The sequence below is a fragment of the Melanotaenia boesemani genome, chromosome 8 (genome assembly GCF_017639745.1).
Source record: "Melanotaenia boesemani isolate fMelBoe1 chromosome 8, fMelBoe1.pri, whole genome shotgun sequence".
Lineage (NCBI taxonomy): Eukaryota > Metazoa > Chordata > Actinopteri > Atheriniformes > Melanotaeniidae > Melanotaenia > Melanotaenia boesemani.
The window spans coordinates 2,587,272-2,607,170 of record NC_055689.1 but is presented as its reverse complement, the minus strand read 5'-3'; the positions used below and the strand labels follow the sequence as shown (position 1 = coordinate 2,607,170).

General features: G+C 45.5%; 1 protein-coding gene across 4 annotated transcripts in view; it reads left to right on the top strand.

Annotated features, from left to right (window-relative positions):
- Positions 1 to 19,899, top strand: part of fam110b (family with sequence similarity 110 member B) — a 38,818-nt gene that overhangs the window by 4,292 nt on the left and 14,627 nt on the right. The window contains exons 2-3 of one of the 4 annotated variants that reach the window (XM_041992709.1): positions 6,675 to 6,793; positions 16,747 to 16,844. The gene's annotated coding sequence lies outside the window, so the exon portion shown is untranslated. Of the gene's footprint in view, positions 1 to 2,438; positions 2,621 to 5,586; positions 6,309 to 6,674; positions 6,794 to 16,746; positions 16,845 to 19,899 lie in introns of those variants that run through there. The other 3 variants (XM_041992710.1, XM_041992711.1, XM_041992708.1) reach the window with 3 other exon arrangements.

Here is a 19,899-nt window from a genome sequence, read left to right as displayed (position 1 = left end):
TCCTCAGCTACACATGAACCAGGTGGTCCTGAATGTATGAGTGTGAGCCGTTAGTGCTGTTACCAAGTGGAAATCTCCGGCAGTAAAATGTGGAGCCTATGCAGAAGTGCAAAAATTGCAGTTCCCCCCTCATCCACTAGGGGCTCCAAAACAGAACAAATCCCCATAGACTCCCATGTTAAAAAGATCAACTTCACAGCAGAAATAAACATGTTTAAAGCCTGGTACAAAAATCCATTTTAGGATTAATAGGTCAAGTTTACCTTCATGACAACTGTAAGGGGGTGATTTTTTTTCTAACCCATCCCTTTAGATGTTATTTAATCTTAAATTTCGGCATAATTAGGGGTGTGTCCATTTGATGGACAGGTATCCAATATCCGCGGAAAGAAGGGAGAGTCCAGTACAAACGTGGTTTTTAACCGGCTAACAGCGTGCCTTAGCTTTAACTCACCTACCTCTGTTAGCTGGTTAGCTACCGTTGCTCCAGGTTAGCTCGGTTAGCTCTTAGCTACAGGCAGCTTGGAGTTTGATGGTTGTCAATCATCCACCCCCACCTTCACAGTCCCCCTCCCAGCTCCACCTCTTTGCCCATTTTTGGATTTTAACGACACGCTTGACGCTACCAAGATGGCGACGGTGGGAACGCCCAACGAGCTTCACTTTTGCTCTTCAGAAACCTACGGGTGACGTCACGGAGGCTCCGTCCATCTTTTATATACAGTGTATGGCTGTTAGCTGCCTGTCAGCAGCTCCAGCAGCTCTGGAAAGCTGTGGAGACTTGCGGCAGGTTGTAGCAGCTGCAGGAAGTTGCAGCTGGAAGTTGCTGCTGCTACGATTTGAGCTGCTGTCTGTCGCCAGATGAGGATCAGCAGGTAAAGAATAAAGTCCGGTGTTACTTTTACACCCTCAGAAGCACAAATCCGTCCCATTGCAGGAATAATTCATCAAAAGCTTTGTAAAAGTCCAAAGTCTGGAACTAGCAGATCTACACCAGATAAGTTCACATCCCTCCATATGCGTTGGTGGGCGTGGCTTCTATGCCTGCAAGATGAGGACCCACCTATTTGCATCTGGAGTGAGTGGGCTGGGAGGTTTTTAAAAGTTTTCTCATGACATAGAGGAGCACCAAGTTTACCTCTACATCACGAAAAACAAAACCTGGTTTTACCCTGTAGGGGGCGTTTTGAGTCATTTTTGAGTCATTCACTGACAAAATCCTGTTTTTTAAAGAAATTATCAACAGTATAGGTGGTTTTATTCACAATTAAGTAATGCTGTGTTGTTTACAGCTCAAAAACACATTTTAGGGATGCATTAACTCTTTAAGGTCCATGACTGAGCTGCAGGGTGACAGAGAGGATGTTGGACAGGAAAGCTGTGGATCAGCTGCGAGCAGCAGGAACTGAACACCACCATCCTTCATGCCTGGTGATGGAGGGCTGAATGTCTCTGCATGGACAGAAGTTTATTACCAGTTTACACAACATCATTGTTCCTGCTTGTTTTCTGCAACAGTAAAGTTACATATGTCAGGACATGGTGACGGGGACAACGATGATGTTGGGTGATGGAGCAGCAAACATGAACATAAACTGAGAAATCGTCCTTGGAAAAAGAGACATTTTGCTAATACAGCTAATAGCATGAGGACCCAACAGGCTTCAGCTAATAAACCAATGACTGGCTGTAAGAGAAAGGTCTGGTCTGCCTCATGACTGGTACCAGTGTCCTAATATCAGCTGGAGAGCCTTCTTCTGGAGGAGGAATTTACTTGTTTTACATGAGTAACTTGAGGAGAAATCATTCGTCATGTTAATAAAGAGCAGAAGGATGGATGTTGCTTAGTGGTGCATGTTGGGTGACTGTGGCTGAGACTGATGAGGGTTAACATCTCGGTTTTTGCCTCAGTAAAGATGGCGGCTGCTGTGTGTTGGAGCTGCAGCGTTGACAAACTGGATTAACCTTTGTGCTGCTTTTATCCGGTCCTCCGTGCAGGAAGCAGCACATCTGACCTAAATGTGTTTTATTCCTAATTTTAATCAATTAGTATTTTTCTGGAGCTCATGGACTCATCCTGGAGCTCCATTACTTACACGGTTTTTCTTTTAAAGCAGACATGCTTTCTGGTCGCATGGTTTGGGCCATATCACCCTGTAATATTATTATATTATTATTATTATTTTGCATTATACGTTGAAAAAATGATCCATTATTTTTTTTTCCATCTTTACTAAAGTTTGCAGGACTACTGCAGCTCTGGTTTGTGTGAAGCTTGAAATAAATATTTCTTCAGGGATGTAAAATGTTTTTTTTTTTTTTATTATTCTAGCTTCAGAAAATCAGCTGTACATGCAAACAGTGTTGCGAGTGTCTGATTTTCTGTCCCACCTGAGTGAAAACCTGAGGGTTAATCTGTAATCTGTCCGGCTCTGCAGCACCCACGAAGGACTGAAAGTTGACGTGCAGCAGCATTATGTCTTTCCTCTTGGCTCTGGGTCTGTGATGGAGGGATTAGTCCTGAACAGATCTTGGCACTGCTTCTTCTAAGCCCAGCTGCTTGTTCTCCTGCTGATCCTTCCTCCTGCAGAGGTCTTCTTCACCAGGCAGGATTGGCGTGGTAAGGAATGTCCAGCAGCTGAGACGGAGCCGTGGAGATCGGTGGTCCCTGCAGAGCAGTTTTCCTGGTGAAGGGTGTTGTGGAGCAGTGTGGAGGATGAGACTGTTAAACTCATTAGCTCAGGAAGACATCAGCTTATGTGTCTTATGTTAATCGGTTTTTTCTCTGCTGCCCTGTTCTCGCTGTGGTTTCTCTGAAGCTTCCTGTGGAACACTGATACTGGATGTCTTACTTTTCTTTACTAAGCTTGGACGGATACGAAGCATGACATGCCCGAAATTAGCATTTTTTGCTGACTTTTAGCTTATTGTGATCTAAAGGCAGATGCGCTGTTGCCATGGGCAACGATGTGTACCATGATCACATGCTTCCTGATCCGTTTGGTTGTGAAATGTTTGATCGATGTTTGGAACTCCAGGAACTGTTCCTGTGGTAAGTTTGAACTGTTGTTTGGTGTTTTTTTTCTCATCCGTTAGCTCAGGTTCTCCATCGGACCAGGGTCAGCCTTCATTTACTGACGTCAGTTAGTTTCTGAGCTGGAGCAGAAACCAGACCACCGTTCTCTAGAGGGAATCGCTTTCAGTTGAAGGTGCACCTGAGCTTGTTTCTGGTCTAAATGTCTCCATCATGCTGCAGTAATGTTATTTGTTATTTGTCTCAGGTCAGGAGATCGTGCTTTTGTAAAATTGTGCGGTGATGATATTGTACTGGTTTCTGGTTTGTTTGCTCTTAGAGAACTTCAGCTCAGTGTTTTCATATTTCCCAGGATTTGGTGGGAATGTCGATATGTCCATCAGAAAAGGGCAGCAGGACCTAGTGCTGATCAGGATTTTAGATTTGGTGATGATGAAGGATGATTGTTGGACTGAATGTGGACTTGCTGGTCCGGTGGCTCACTGTTGTTCAGGTATTTCAAAGCCCTCAAGTCAAAGACATGGCAGCTCAATCCTAGTTGACTTTCAGTGTTGTTATTTTCCCTCTGCTGCTGGGTTTGTAGCTGCAGGACTGCTGGCAGGGTGTTTGCTGGACCGCAGCTCCCACTGAGTGACCATCTGGACCTCTGGGTTTGGGCTTACAGCAGCTACAGGCCGGCTTAATCATAATGTCAGACAGCAAAATGTTTACGTTGTGAACTGTGACCACGCGTCTTCAGTCTAATAAAAACGCATTTCCACCGACAGAACCAAGAACTAAACTGCCCTGGGACTTTTCCAGGCAGGAAAAGGTGTGATGTACGGGGCAGGTTAATTCAGTGGACTCCTTCTGGTTGATCAGGTCAGTTTCCGGATGTTTCTGTTCTTCAGAGTAGGGCTGGGCCATATGGCCTATAACTGATATCCCAATATTTTTTTTGCCTTATTCAAAGACATGATATATATTTCAATGTTTTTAAATCTCCTCTAAAACAGTGTGTAAATGATGAATTCAACATTATCAGCATAAAAAGACACCAGTAGGATTTCAGTAAACTCTGCTAAATTTACCTTTATTTGGATTTTTCGCCTTCAACAAACTTTATTCAAACCAGGAACTGTTTATATTTTTTCTTTTTATTATAAAAACTGGTTTTATTGATCTTATTCTCAATGTTGACATGTAACTGTGTCATGTCTGCCACCTGCACACACAGGTGAGCTCCACTCCCACCTGCAGACAGAGCGCATGTTAGAAATATCGCATCAGCCACCTGTAAAAGAGATGGGGGTGGGGTCTCTTCGACCCCTCTGTTGGAAACAGATTTTTTTTTTTTGTGGTCTTTTCCACCTAGAAGCCCAGGGATGTACTACTGTTGAGACTAGCCGAAAACTTTGTGGTTCACAGACCCAAAACATTGCGTAGGATCTATACTAAAAGTGTACGTATGCCCAAAAGCGGAAAATGGCGTACACCTAAAAAAATCACGATTTATAAAACCATGCGCAACACCAAAATTTCCCCTTTATAAATCACAGACTACTTGGAAATGTGTGCATCTCATATCACATCCTGAACACGCCCAAACCAGCTATTTATGGTCCATGCAAAGCTGGACACGAAAATTGTTGCATATGAAGTTATGTGGGACACATCCAATACATTAAAAGATCTTTAAAAATGAGCCTTTGTTCTCATCTCAGATGCTGCATTACTTCCTCACAGATCCTTGCTCCTGTGTAAAGCCTTCCTGGCGGGGAGGGGGCTGTGGGTCGTGGTCCTCATACTGGGCGGGGGGAGGCCAGGGGGGAGACTGTTTGCTTCTCACCTTGACAAAATGATGGTGTCAATCAGTGGTTTAGCCTACAACCACGATGATAATTTAGCTGTTAGATGCCACACAGATCGGCTCTTTTCTGTGCTCCAGGGTTTGAGATTTAAGTTGTTTTATATATTTTTCATATTGACAGATGTTTATGGAACAGTTATGGCTCACTAAATGCCACAGTACAGGTAACTTTGCTGGTTTGAATGTTTATGATAACATGGATCAATAACTAATGTTTGGTGTGAAGAGCATGATGCAGTCTGACTGCAATTCACCACCTGCATCGTCTCCAAACTGTCCGTACGCATGGGTCAGAGTTTACGTACCAGTGCACCGTTTCCGTACGCATGGGTCAGAGTTTACGTACCAGTGCACCGTTTCCGTACGCATGGGTCAGAGTTTACGTACCGGTGCACCGTTTCCGTACGCATGGGTCGGAGTTGAAGTACCGGTGCACCATTTCCGTACGCATGGGTCAGAGTTTACGTACCGGTGCACCGTTTCCGTACGCATGGGTCGGAGTTGAAGTACCGGTGCACCGTTTCCGTACGCATGGGTCAGAGTTTACGTACCGGTGCACCGTTTCCGTACGCATGGGTCAGAGTTTACGTACCGGTGCACCGTTTCCGTACGCATGGGTCGGAGTTGAAGTACCGGTGCACCGTTTCCGTACGCATGGGTCAGAGTTTACGTACCGGTGCACCGTTTCCGTACGCATGGGTCGGAGTTGAAGTACCGGTGCACCATTTCCGTACGCATGGGTCAGAGTTTACGTACCGGTGCACCGTTTCCGTACGCATGGGTCGGAGTTGAAGTACCGGTGCACCGTTTCCGTACGCATGGGTCGGAGTTTACGTACCGGTGCTAGATCACAAGTTTTGTGTGGGGAGTGGCGAAAGCCAGCTTTATAAATGAGACCCCTGATAATGTCTGACTTCAGTCTATTTAGTTCCTACAGGGGGACGGGAAAAGACCCTGATTCCTACAGAGAGTGTTGAGAAAAGAGTCTGGTTTCTCTTCAGGAACCAGGGTCCCTGACAAGGGACTGTAGTACCGGAACCTGAGAAGGGGCTGAGAAAACAGCTTGATTCCTGATAAAGAGGCTGAGAAAAGAGTCTGGTTCCTACAGACAGAACAGAGAAAAGACCCTAGTTCCTGCACAGAGGCAGAAAAATGAGCCTGGGTCCTGACAAGGGCCAAGAGAAGACTCTGGTTCCTAAAGACAAAGCAGAGAAAAGATCCTTGTTCTTGGGCTGAGAAAAGACTATGATTCCTGCATAGGGGTCGAGAAAGGAGCCTGGTTTTCTGACAAGGGGGCCGAGAGAAGACCCAGGTTCCTCCACGGGAACCAGGGTTCCGCCTGGTCCTCCATGTGATGGGAGAGCAGCTCACTGATCTCAGATCTGCTGCATGGCCACTTCACCACAGCTGGGTCTGCTTCCAAAGGTGATCAACCTGAAACTAGTTTCTCTAAAACATCATTCCATGCTTCATTTTCAGCTCTTTTGAGACAAGGTGTCTAAAATTTACTGTCGGCTGTCTCGTTTCTTGTTTCTATTTACTGCTGACTGGTACTCTGATACTCTGATGGGTTCTCTGATACTCTGATGGGTTCTCTGATACTCTGACGGGTACTCTGATACTCTGACGGGTACTCTGATACTCTGACGGGTACTCTGATACTCTGACGGGTACTCTGATACTCTGATGGGTTCTCTGATACTCTGACGGGTACTCTGATACTCTGATGGGTTCTCTGATACTCCGATGGGTTCTCTGACACTCTGTGACTCACGTGTTTCTTCCCATCAGGTGTGACGCCCACTGACAGCCTGCAGCAGCTGGAGGAGAAGGAGGACAGATCCACCTCGAATAGCCAATAAGGAATCTTGGAGCTGACGGAACAGATTCCTGTTAACTGCGTCAAGCAGGTAAATTCTGTTTATATTCTGTTTTGATGATCAATTCTTTATGTTCACTAACTACTTGAGTGTCAGCTGCAGAACTGGAGAACACGATTAGTAGGACTCTGTGCTACCTTTCTAATATTAACCTTAGCATGAAAATGAGACAGCAGACATGTGCATGTGTTAATCAGAAAGGTGTGAAGATGTTGCAGCAGGTGGAGGGGGCGGGGCTGTGGCCAGTGTGCAGACTGATGGAAATGTTTATTTGTTCTTCACTTATGTTGTTTTTTATGGTTTCCAGTGACAGAGGCCTGAGTCTTAGAGGGAAACACTTTCGCATGGTCTCACAGCTGTGCTCAGAAATAGGACACCTCTTCGGGTGTGTTTTGTGCGCCGTTTTCCACAGTCAGAATAACTGGTTAGAATTTGTGTTGCTGTAGAGGTCGAGGTTTCATTGTCTGTGTTAGTTGTCTTTAGGAGGATGTTCTTCCTCCTTCTGTTATCCAGGAACAATGTGAAAACCTCTAGCGCAATATAGTCTAGATCATGTGGTGGAAAATCCATATTTATCTCTAACATGGAGCAGAATCCACCCAGCAGTCTTGAGTATTTCTTGTGGGACATGTTTGCAGCTCAGATGTTCATGCAGTGCAGGACAGCTGGGGTCTAATCCCAGCGAAGAGTTGCAGTGTGAGGTGTTTCTGCTGCAGAGTCAGAGCCTGCAGCACAAACACACAAAGCATCATAACTTCCATTTACATGGGAGTGTCAGATAATCCAGGTTGAGTCCCATCTGATGTTGAGATCACCTTTTTTGGAAAGGAACAGAAAGTTGCAGAGCTGGACCAGGCAGCTGTGAATAAAGGTGCACCAGCCACTGTTTTCAGTCCTCCTCCATTTGCTTAATCTGGATATCTACAGATCTCAATCCATTCGGATCCCAGAGATCTTGAAGTTTGCTTTGAATGACACTGCTTGCTGCAGTTGGTCAGTCTGCAGGTCTGTGATCAGAATAAATCCAGGAAATTTAAACATTCTCATTGAAAAAGTTGCACAAAACTAGATTTGCAGCACAGACAAATCAGATGTTTAAAGAGTGAAAGAAGTGGAAAAGAAGACTAGAGACAAAATCTTGTTGATGCAGGCCCTGACTGTAGTTTTATGTCAACTGATCACTTGAAGCAGTGAAACTGAATGACAGCATCCTGCACTCATCATGGCCTCAGACAGTAATGGATGTTTTATTCGGGCAAATAAAACATCCAGCTGAACATCTAATAAGAAGCTGCTGAGACTAAAAAAATTAACTATCACCACAAGGAGGAGTCTGACTTGGGGTTGATTAAAAGGATTTACAAAGAGAAAGACATTTTGAGGGACTATGAGGAGTTATTGACATGATTGGATTGTCTCACTGGATTTAGTCTTATTCATGTGAACCCCAAAGTTCCACCTGTAATATATTCACTAAAAAATAAATAAATAAATAAATAGAAATCCTAAAAGACAGAGTAAGACTCCACTTAAATAACAGAAAATCAAGCAGTGACTGAAGCATGAACAGAACCTACTGAATGGGTAAGAAGGATGGATATTACAATAAAACTCAGTAAGATCATGATTTTTCTGCAGGATTAAAATAAAACAACTAAAAAAGAGCAACAGCTTAGAAACAGAGGAAGAAACTGTTACTAAGATACAAAAATGTTAAGAAATCTGCATTGAAGATTAAATCCAGCCCAAGCTCAAGCCCAAGTTCTTCACTCTCTGAAGAAATAGAATAGAATAGAATAGAATAGAATAGAATAGAATAGAAGAAATCACCTGAGCAAGGAGACTTAGACAAAGTCCAGTGGAACTAAAAGACAAAGCCGTACTTTAAAGTTTAGTTTAATGGGGAAGGAGAAGTATTTATCAGTTCATTTCAGCTTTATTTGTACAGAGACAAATCAAAATAAAGTAATCTTATGACACTTTCCGAACATAATCAAAGAATTTTAATTCAATTACAACAAACCCGCATTAGTCTTTATATAATAACTGTGTTCATATTCACCAGTTCATAAAATAATGACTTAGCCAAGGAAACCAGTGGATTGGATCAAATCTTCAAATCCAGGAAGGAAAACCTCCTTCGGGACCAGAACCTGAAAGGAAAATCTCTATCAGAACTAGAACCAAGCTCAGGGAGGTCAGCCATCTTGCTCAGTGCTTCCCAATCTATCTTCTTTTAGGTGTGCAACTTTATTTATAACACACTTTAAAAAAAACAACAAAGTGCTACAATGTGCACATTACATTAAATTACATTACATTATCAAGCTAAAAAGCATATGAAAGACATTAAAAAATTTAATACATTTAAATAAAATTAAAAAAAGGAAAGGAAAGTTTATCTGCATAGCACATTTCATGTAGGAGACAATTCAAAGTGCTTTACATAAAACATGAAAGCGTTACAGCGGGGTGCAGGAAGTGCATGAAAAACTTCAAAAGAAAATTAAATGAAAAACAGAAAGAACAAAGTTCAAGTAAAATAGATGAAATGTCAGAAATAAAGTTTCAGTGTGGGGAATTAACAGTTGTTCTGATAAAAGGCAGAAACTAGAAAAGTTTTTAACCCTGATGTAAAACTGCTGAGTCAGCAGACCTGCAGTTTTCTGGGAGTTTGTTCCACATGGGAGGAGCATGTGGAATGCTGCCTCTCCAAGTTTAGTTCTGACTCTGGAAACAGAAAGTAGACCTGACCCAGATGACCTGGGGGATCTGGTTGCTTCATAACCAACCAGAAGATCCTGAATGGATTCTAGACCTAAACGATTCAGGTCTTTGAAAACTAACAGAAGGAAGACAGTGTAAAGATCTGAGAACTGGAGTTCTAGGATCTACTTTCCTGGTCTTAGTGAGGACTGGAGTTCTAGGATCTACTTTCCTGGTCTTAGTGAGGACTGGAGTGCTAGGATCTACTTTCCTGGTCTTAGTGAGGACTGGAGTTCTAGGATCTACTTTCCTGGTCTTAGTGAGGACTGGAGTTCTAGGATCTACTTTCCTGGTCTTAGTGAGGACTGGAGTGCTAGGATCTGCTTTCCTGGTCTTACTGAGGACTGTAGTTCTAGGATCTACTTTCCTGGCCTTAGTGAGGACTGGAGGTCTAAGATCTACTTTCCTGGTCTTAGTGAGGACTGAAGTTCTAGGATCTACTTTCCTGGTCTTAGTGAGGACTGGAGTTCTAAGATCTACTTTCCTGGTCTTAGTGAGGACTGGAGTTCTAGGATCTACTTTCCTGGTCTTAGTGAGGACTGGAGGTCTAAGATCTACTTTCCTGGTCATAGTGAGGACTGGAGTTCTAGGATCTACTTTCCTGGTCTTAGTGAGGACTCGAGGTCTAAGATCTACTTTCCTGGTCTTACTGAGGACTGGAGTTCTAGGATCTATTTTCCTGGTCTTAGTGAGGACTATAGTTCTAGGATCTACTTCCCTGGTCTTAGTGAGGACTATAGTTCTAGGATCTACTTTCCTGGTCTTAGTCAGGACTGGAGTTCTAGGATCTACTTTCCTGGTCTTAGTGAGGACTGTAGTTCTACGATCTACTTTCCTGGTCTTAGTCAGGACTGGAGTTCTAGGATCTACTTTCCTGGTTTTAGTCAGGACTGGAGTGCTAGGATCTATTTTCCTGGTCTTAGTGAGGACTATAGTTCTAGGATCTACTTCCCTGGTCTTAGTGAGGACTATAGTTCTAGGATCTACTTTCCTGGTCTTAGTCAGGACTGGAGTTCTAGGATCTATTTTCCTGGTCTTAGTGAGGACTGGAGTTCTAGGATCTACTTTCCTGGTCTTAGTGAGGACTATAGTTCTAGGATCTACTTTCCTGGTCTTAGTCAGGACTGGAGTTCTAGGATCTATTTTCCTGGTCTTAGTGAGGACTGGAGCAGCAGCGTTCTGGACTAACTGCAGGTGTCTGATGGACTTTTTAGGGAGACCTGTGAGGACAGCATTACAGTAGTCCAGTCTACCAAAGATAAATGCAAGAACCAGTTTTTCTAAATCCTGCTGAGTCACCAGTCCTTTAATCCTCGATATGTTCTTTAAGTGATAACAGGCCGACTTCACAACTGTCTTAATGTAGAAAATCCAGGTCTGAGTCCAGGACTACTCCCAGGTTTCTGTCTTGGTTGGTAGTTTTGAACTTTGCTGTTTGAAGCTGAGAACTGACTTTTAATCTTTCTTCCTTTGACCCCAAAAACTATTATTTCAGTTTTGTCTTCATTTAACTGAAAGAAGTTCTGACACATTTGATCTTTAATCGGACCCATGCAGTTTATCAGAGTTTTGATCGGACTGTAGTCCCCTGGTGAGGTGGTAATGTAACTAGAGCAGTATCAGTGCTGTGGTGTGGCCAAAAACCTGTCTGGGGTTACTGACCCAGGAGGATTAGTTAGCCTGTCAACAGTAACGAACAAGGCATGAGCATTAATGCTGTTCTTAGTAATGATGTCAGAAAGAAAGATGGTCTGAATTTCTCAGCTCCAGATTAGAAATCCTCAGTCTCTCTTTATAGATCTCATAGTGAACCTGCAGCTTTGTTTTCTACCACCTGCGTTCAGGTTTTCCACATTCTGCTTTTCCAGTTCTTACCAGCTTGGCATTTTTCCATCGAGCTCTCTTTTTAAAATCGATCACTTCCACCTTGGTTGGAGCAATGACATCAATAATGCTGTAATTTTACCATTGAAATGATCCACAAGCTCATCAGCTGAAGGCTGGGGGAGGGGGGGTGGAGAGAAAGTTTTCAGTGGTATTTTCACCAAAATACTGTGTCATGATAACCTCTGTTTGGGCTTTTTTGTTGACAATAACAGCTTCTCAGAGAAAACACAGGAATGATCAAACAGAGCAACATCCATGACCACAACCTGGGAAATATTCATGCCTTTAGAGATGATCAGATCCAGACAGGGTCCTCTGTTCCACATGCTGAGTTAGACCAAAGTCATCAAGAACGCAACAGTTCTTTGGTTCCTCTGTCCTCCGGGTTATCAGCTTGAATGTTGGATTTACCAACAATAACTACACAGTCAGAGTCAACAGTGATTACTGACAGCAGAAAATGTTGCACAGTGTTTAGGTGGCCTGTATATGTCAAGGAATAACACACGAGAGGGGGATGTCATCTGGAGAGACACATATTCCAAGGAGGCAAAGTTTTTATAAGATATCTGCTGCATTGGAGGGAGTCATTAAAGTAAACAGACCTAAAGTTTGGAGGGGTGACTTCTATAAGACCAAGTGGTATTTGGAGCCCTGTAGTTGTAGATGGAGAAATTACATGCAACATGTTAGTGGATTGTCTTCTGTGGATTACAAATAACCATGCCTAAAAAAAGAAACATGTTTTTCTGGAAATCACCATCAGCTTTGTCAAAGTAATGATATAACAGAATGAATTTATATCCTCCAGTGAACTTGGAGAATTCAGAACTCTGTGGGTCTGCCTGCAGTAAACACAAGCTGAGAATCAGAGACGTGAAGCAGCAGCTGATGTTATCAGGCCTGCAGCTACAACCACAGCTCTATCTGAATCATGACTATCATATGTCTGCGGATAAAGACTGCGTGTGTGTCTGTTTGTAGCTTTGAGCTATATTTTTTAAGGAATAGAAATGCAGAGTAATAAGAGTAGTGCCCCTATGATGATGAGAAAGCAAGGACCAAGGTTTCCCTTGCCCGGACGTGGGTCACCGGGGCCCCCCTCTGGAGCCAGGCCTGGAGGTGGGGCATGGAGGCGAGCGCCAGGTGGCCGGGCCTTTGCCCATGTGGACTGGTCGGGCTCAGCCCGAAAGGGTGACATGGGCCTCTCCTCCCGTGGGCTCACCACCTGCAGGAGAGGCCATAGGGGTCGGGTGCAGTGTGAGCTGGGCGGCTGCCAGAGGCGGGGACCCTGGCGGTCTGATCCTCGGCTGCAAACATTGCTCTAGGGACGTGGAATGTCACTTCTCTGACGGGGAAGGAGCCTGTGCTGGTGCGCGAGGTTGAGCAGTTCCGGCTAGATATAGTTGAACTCACCTCGACGCACGGCTTTGGCTTTGGAACCACTGTCCTTGAGAGGGGCTGGACCCTCTTCCATTCTGGAGTTGCTCCCGGTGAGAGGCGCCAAGCAGGTGTGGGCATGCTCATTGCCCCCCGACTTGGCGCCTGTACATTGGGGTTTACCCCGGTGGACGAAAGGGTAGCCTCTCTCCGCCATCGGGTGGGGGGACGAGTCTTGACTGTTGTTTGTGCTTATGCACCAAATAGCAGTTCAGAGTACCCACCCTTTTTGGAGTCCTTGGAGGGGGTGTTGGAGAGCACTCCTTCCGGGGACTCCCTTGTTCTGCTGGGGGACTACAATGCTCACGTGGGCAATGACAGTAAGATCTGGAGGGGCGTGATTGGGAGGAATGGCCCCCCCTAATCTAAATCCAAATGGTGTTTTGTTGTTGGACTTCAGGACTGTCCATACCGAACACCTTGTTCAGACATAAGAGTGTCCACATGTGCACTTGGCACCAGGACACTCTAGGTCGCAGTTCGATGATCGACTTTGTAGTTGTGTCGTTGGACTTGCGGCCGCATGTTCTGGACACTCGGGTGAGGAGAGGGGCGGAGCTGTCAACTGATCACCACCTGGTGGTGAGTTGACTCAGATGGTGGGTGGAGGATGCCGGTCAGGCCTGGCAGACCCAAGTGTGTTGTGAGGGTGTGCTGGGAACGTCTGGCAGAGTCTCCTGTCAGACAGAGTTTCAACTCCCATCTCCGGCAGAGCTTCAACCATGTCCCAGGTGAGGCGGGGGACATTGAGTCCAAATGGGCTGTGTTCCGTGCCTCTATTGTCGCGGCTGCCAGCTGTGGCTATAAGGTCATCGGTGCCTGTCGTGGCGGTAACCCCCGAACTTGTTGGTGGACACTGGTAGTAAGGGATGCCGTCAAGCTGAAGAAGGAGTCCTATCTGGCCTTTTTGGCCTGTGGGACTCCAGAGGCAGCTGTTGGGTGTCGGCGGGCTAAGCAGAGCGCAGCTTCAGTGGTTGCTAAGGCAAAAATTCGGGCATGGGAGGAGTTTGGAGAGGCCATAGAGAATGACTTTTGGACGGCTTCGAGGAGATTCTGGATCCACCATCCGGCAGCTCAGGAGGGGAAAGCAGTGCTCCGTCAATACTGTGTACAGTGGGGATGGGGGGCTGCTAACCTCGACTCGGGACGTTGTGAGGCGGTGGAGGGAATATTTCAAAGCCCTCCTCATTCCCACCAACATGTCTTCAGATGAGGAAGCAGAGTCTGGGGTAGCTGGTGCTGGCTCTCCTATCTCTGGGGCTGAGGTCGCTGAGGTGGTTAAAAAGCTCCTTGGTGGCAAGGCCCCGGGGGTGGATGAGGTCCGCCCAGAGTTCCTTAAGGCTCTGGATACTGTAGGGCTGACACGCCTGACACGCCTCTGCAGCATTGCGTGGACATCGGGGATAGTTCCCCTGGACTGGCAGACTGGGGTGGTGGTCCCCCTCTTCAAAAAGGGGGACCGGTGGGTGTGCTCCAACTACAGGGGGGATCACACTCCTCAGCCTCCCCGGTAAGGTCTATTCAGGGGTGCTTGAGAGGAGGGCAGTGTGGTTTTCGTCCCGGTCGTGGAACAGTGGACCAGCTCTACACCCTCTTCAGGGTCTTTGAGGAGGCATGGGAGTTTGCTCAACCAATCTACATGTGCTTTGTGGACTTGGAGAAGGCATTTGACCGTGTCCCCCGGGGACTCCTGTGGGGGGTACTCCGGGAGTATGGAATGCCGAACTCGCTAAGTACGAGCTATCCGGTCCCTGTACGACCGGTGTCAGAGCTTGGTCCGCATTGCCGGCAGTAAATCAGAATTGTTTCCAGTACGGGTTGGACTCCATCAAGGCTGCCCTTTGTCACCGATTCTGTTCATAATTTTTATGGACAGAATTTCTAGGCAGCCGAGGTGTTGAGGGGATCCGGTTCGTTGGCCTCAAGATTGGGTCTCTGCTCTTTGCGGATGATGTGGTTCTGTTGGCTTTATCGAGCCGTGATCTTCATCTCTCACTGGAGCGATTCGCAGCAAAGTGTGAAGCTGCTGGGATGAGAATCAGCACCTCCAAGTCCGAGACCATGGTCCTCAGTCGGAAAAGGGTGGAGTGCTCTCTCTGGGTCTGCAATAGGGTCCTGCCCCAAATGGAGGAGTTCACGTATCTCGGGGTCTTGTACACGAGTGAGGGAAGGATGGAGCGGGTGATCGACAGGCGGATTGGTGCAGTGTCTGCAGTGATGCGGACTCTGCATCGGTCATATGGCGTTTATTAAGTTCCAAAAGCAGCGCGCTTGAAAACCGCCCGCGCGCATAAAAACAATGCCACTCTTACAGCCAAGTCAACGATGTCGCAACTCTGAGTTTATCGAAGGCTCTGTTGGAGACAAACTGACCAATCAGAGAATAAGGCACATCAGCCAAAGTCTCCTCCTCCAGAGTCTCAAAACTCCAGCAGTCGAGCGAGGGAGGACTGTTTAGCCGAGCATGCAGTGACAGAACTGAGAGCGAGCGGGTCACTGCTGTGAGGACATTGGTCCACATATGTGAACACAGTGGATTGATGAGCGCTCACGAGGGTGATTCTCTGCTTGCAAATACGGTGTTATTCCCTCGCAATGCAGAAATGCCTCCTCACGACGTGTGTTTTAACTCGTGGGTACTAATTTACTCGCTCATCTCACATACTTCAGGCGCTTCAGGCGCGCTGCTTTTGGAACTGAATAAACGCCATACGGTCTGTCGTGGTGAAGAGGGAGCTGAGCCAAAAGGCAAAGCTCTCGATTTACTGGTCGATCTACGTTTCTACCCTCACCTATGGTCATGAGCTGTGGGTAGTGACCGAAAGAACAAGATCGCGAGTAGAAGCAGCCGAAATGAGTTTTCTCCGCAGGGTGGCCGGGCTCTCCCTTAGAGATAGGGTGAGAAGCTTGGTGATCCGGGAGGGGCTCAGAGTAGAACCGCTGCTCCTCCACATCGAGAGGAGCCAGATGAGGTGGCTTGGGCGTCTGGTTAGGATGCCTCCTGGACGCCTCCCTGCTGAGGTGTTCTGGGCACTTCCTACCGGAAGGAGGCCCCGGGGAAGACCTAGGACACGCTGGTTGGACTACATCTCTCGGCTGGCCTGGGAACGCCTCAGGATCCGTCCGGATGAGCTGGTGAATGTGGCCGGGGAGAGGGATGTCATGGTTTCCCTGCTTAGGCAGCTTCCCCCGTGACCCAACTCTGGATAAGCGGCAGAAAATGGATGGATGGATGAGTAGTGCTTTTTCCGAACATTTTCTGTGTCATGCTGGTGGCAGCACTTTGGTGGCAGCACCTTGGTGGTTGCAGGGTTATGTACCACGTTGGTGGTAGCGGGGTTATGTACACAACTGGTGGGAACATAGTTCTGTACCATATAGGTGGTAATCAAAAGCTGGGCCTCGGACTCTGAGCCAGTGTTGTTGGTGACTTTGGGGTTAAAGACGTGAGAAACATGTGTGGCAAACATACAAAAGTACTGTGCTTTCCCAGAGATACGGTATCAGATGTGACAGACAGAATTATGCAAATTATAGCTTCACCCAACTGTAGAAAATCCCATGCTGCATGTGGGGTTGTATGATGCTGTGAAACAACAATCTGAGGTGATGAAACTGGACTTTACTGATCTGTTTGATGGAATCCGCGGTCTGGGTGCCCAGTTGTTAATCAGTGGCCCTCTCCCTCTGATCAGAGGGAGAGTAGCAGTCTACTTAGTCTGAACACATGGCTGTCAGCTGCATGGACCACACATTTAGTTAATTTTAAATTAGACAATTTTGACTTCTTCTGGGACTACAGACATGTTTTTAAGACAGATAGATTCTGCCTAAACAAGTCAGGAGTGAGGCTGTTCACCCCTGACCTGTTTTTACTTCTGTTCCCTTAGACAACAATAACTGGACAAGAGGTGATAACAGTAATAGACATCGTTGAGAGGGCTGTTAATGTCAACAGAATGCCCAAGCCAAGGTTACCAACAACACGGTACGTTGGTGAGAATACCACTTTATACAAACCCTCCCTTCCCTTCCCTCCCCCAGCCTTCAGCTGATGAGCTTGTGGATCATTTCAATGGTAAAATTACAGCATTATTGATATCATTGCTCCCACAAAGGTGGAAGTGATCGCTGCCAAAAAGAGAGCTCGATGAAAAAATGCCACGCTGGTAAGAGCTGGAAAAGCAGAATGTGGAAAAGCTGAACGCAGGTGGTGGAAAACAAAGGTTCAGGTTCACTGTGAGATCTATAAAGAGAGACTGAGGATTTCTAATCTGGAGATGAGAAAAGCAGATCATCTTTCTTTCTGACATCATTGCTAAGAACAGCAATAAAGCTCAAGCCTTGTTTGTTTCTTTAGACAGGCTAACTAATCCTCCTGGGTCAGTAACCCCGGAACTTCTATCCAACTGGGCCTGGAATGAGTTTGCATCTTTCTTTACTGACTAAATTCAGAAAACCAGGCAGTCAGTCAGTGCTTCCATGCCAGGGGCTGGACAAATGTCCCTGAGTCCACTCAGAGACATGAACACCAGGACACACTTTTCTCCAATCAGTCCTAAAAACCTGGATGGGATCATTGGCCATCTGAAAACCACCACATGCTGTCTTGACGCCCTGCCAACCGGGTTTTTAAGAATGTTTCAGGATGCATGGCCTTAGATATCTTCCAGGTTGTAAACACGTCTCTGCTTTCAGGCGTCTTCCTTCAGACCCTAAAAACAGCCGTCATCAAGCCACTACTGAAAAAGAAAAACCTGGACTCGTCCCTCATGAGCAGCTACAGGCCGATATCAAACCTCCCCTTTCTTAGTCAGATTCTAGAAAAAGCTCTTTCAGCAGCTACACAACTTCCTGATACTAAATAACTATTCTGATGTCGACCAGTCAGGTTTCCAGCCACACCACATCACTGAGATGCTCTAGTTCAGGTCTTTAATGGCATCCATCTGAGCACAGATAGCGGGAAAATTTCAGTCCTGGTACTGCTGGATCTCAGTGCTGCATTTGACACAGTCGACCAGAACGTCTCACTAGACCAGCTGGAAAACTGGGTTTGACTTTCTGGCATCGCAATTAACTGGTTTGAGTCCTATTTAAAAGACACGGACGACTTTGTGTCTATAGGTAACTATAAATCTGAACCAAAATAACCTGTGGAGTTCCCCAAGGCTCCATCCTGGGGCCACTGCTGTTCAACATCTACATGCTGCCACTCGCTCACATTATGGAAACAACTAAACATGTTACCACAGTTATGCTGATGACACATCTACTTAACCATCTCACCAGGAGACTACAGTCCAATCCAAACAATGATCAGATGCATTGATCAGGTTAACAATTGGATGTTCCAGAACTTCCTTCAGTTAAATGAAGACAAAACTGAAATAATAGTTTTTTGGAGCCAATAGAAGAAATATTAAAAGTCAGTTCTCAGCTTCAAACAGCAAAGTTAAAATCTGGGTGTCCTTGTGGACCTGAATTTTAGCAGTTATGTTAAGACAGTTGTGAAGTCGGCCTGTTATCACTTAAAGAACATATAGAGGATTAAAGGACTGATGACTCAGCAGGATTTAGAAAACTTGTCCATGCATTTAGCTTTAGTAGACTGGACTACTGTAATGCTGTCGCACTAAAACGTCCATGCCGTTACATACTCCACTAAAAGCTAGACATTTTCTCTTGTTTCAAGGCCACAAGAACAAAATGACGTCATTTTGGTCTCCCTGATGTTAATGGAGAGGCTTGCAGCTTGTTCTTGACACATCCTCCGAGCAGAACTTTCTTCTCATTGGGCTCTGAGAAATATTGTGTGATTGGTCTGACTTTTTTAGGTGGGCATTGTTAACGCAGAAAAAAATGAAGTGGAAAGTTGTAGCTTCTGCATTTCCCCTGATGTGAGTCTGAACGGATAGTCTTAATGAACAGCTGATTAAGGTGGTGAGAAAGTACAACAATGTCTACAACACATGTGGCATTTAGACATGGACATTGCAGCATGCACAGCCCCGACCTGCCATGGATGAATTTTGTTGTTAAAAATTAAATAACCAAGTCAGTTGTTCATTGCACATAAAAACACAGACCCGACCCCCCTCTCTCTCTATCTCTCTGCAGTAAATGACCTGACCAAAACATACTTTTTTTCTTCTTGCAACCTTGCGGGCAAGAACAAACTTCTCACAAAATATGTAACAAGCTTTGGTCCCAAACAAAAGTCATCAGAAGAAAAGATCAGCACTAGTGGTGTCAGTGACGTCGTAGCGACAGCTGCCAGCAACGTTATCATGCAGCCCAAATAATAGTTTCATGCAGGCTCAGAATATATCCGTGGCTTGAACATAATGATGGCGACATAAACCGCACAGTTTAGTGTACGGTGTTATGTCATTTCAGTGGTGTTTCTAACAGCAGCTCTAAAGAAAACTGTGTGCCCCTACTTTTTCTTTTCTTTTCCTATCGATGTCCCAAACAGTTTAAGTACTAAATGAATTGGCTAATGAATTTTTTTCTCATCTGTTTAAATTCATGAAAAAGATGGAGTATCGTTCTAGAAACTCAAAGCTATGTTAGCTGCATGAATGAAAAAGATCTGCCAGAAATGCACTAAGAATTTACAGGTACACTGAAAGAAACTGACAAAGCTGTGCTAAAAGTCATGTTTTCCTTAACAATGGATGAATCCAGTGTAAGTAACACCAAGTAACTCATTAAGATGCGCAGATTATAATCAGATTGAAAGAAAGCTGTTAAGGAACCCCCTAAAATCATGTGAGCATGGATTCAGCACAATGGAGGATTGAAAAAACAAAGAAATGCACTGAATAACAAACCTCACCTGATGATCATTTCAGAGCTTGACCCTCCCCAAGACCAGTTTATTTTACTAGAACTCTTATCAAAGGAAAAGAGAGTAAGTAAAGGAGACAGAGGATAGAATAGAGCCTGGAGGGATATGACTTATTTCAGGCCCTGTTCCAGTTATTGGAAGGAATGGCCAAACTGGTGTCGGTTTATCAGGGATTTGTACAAAACATTAT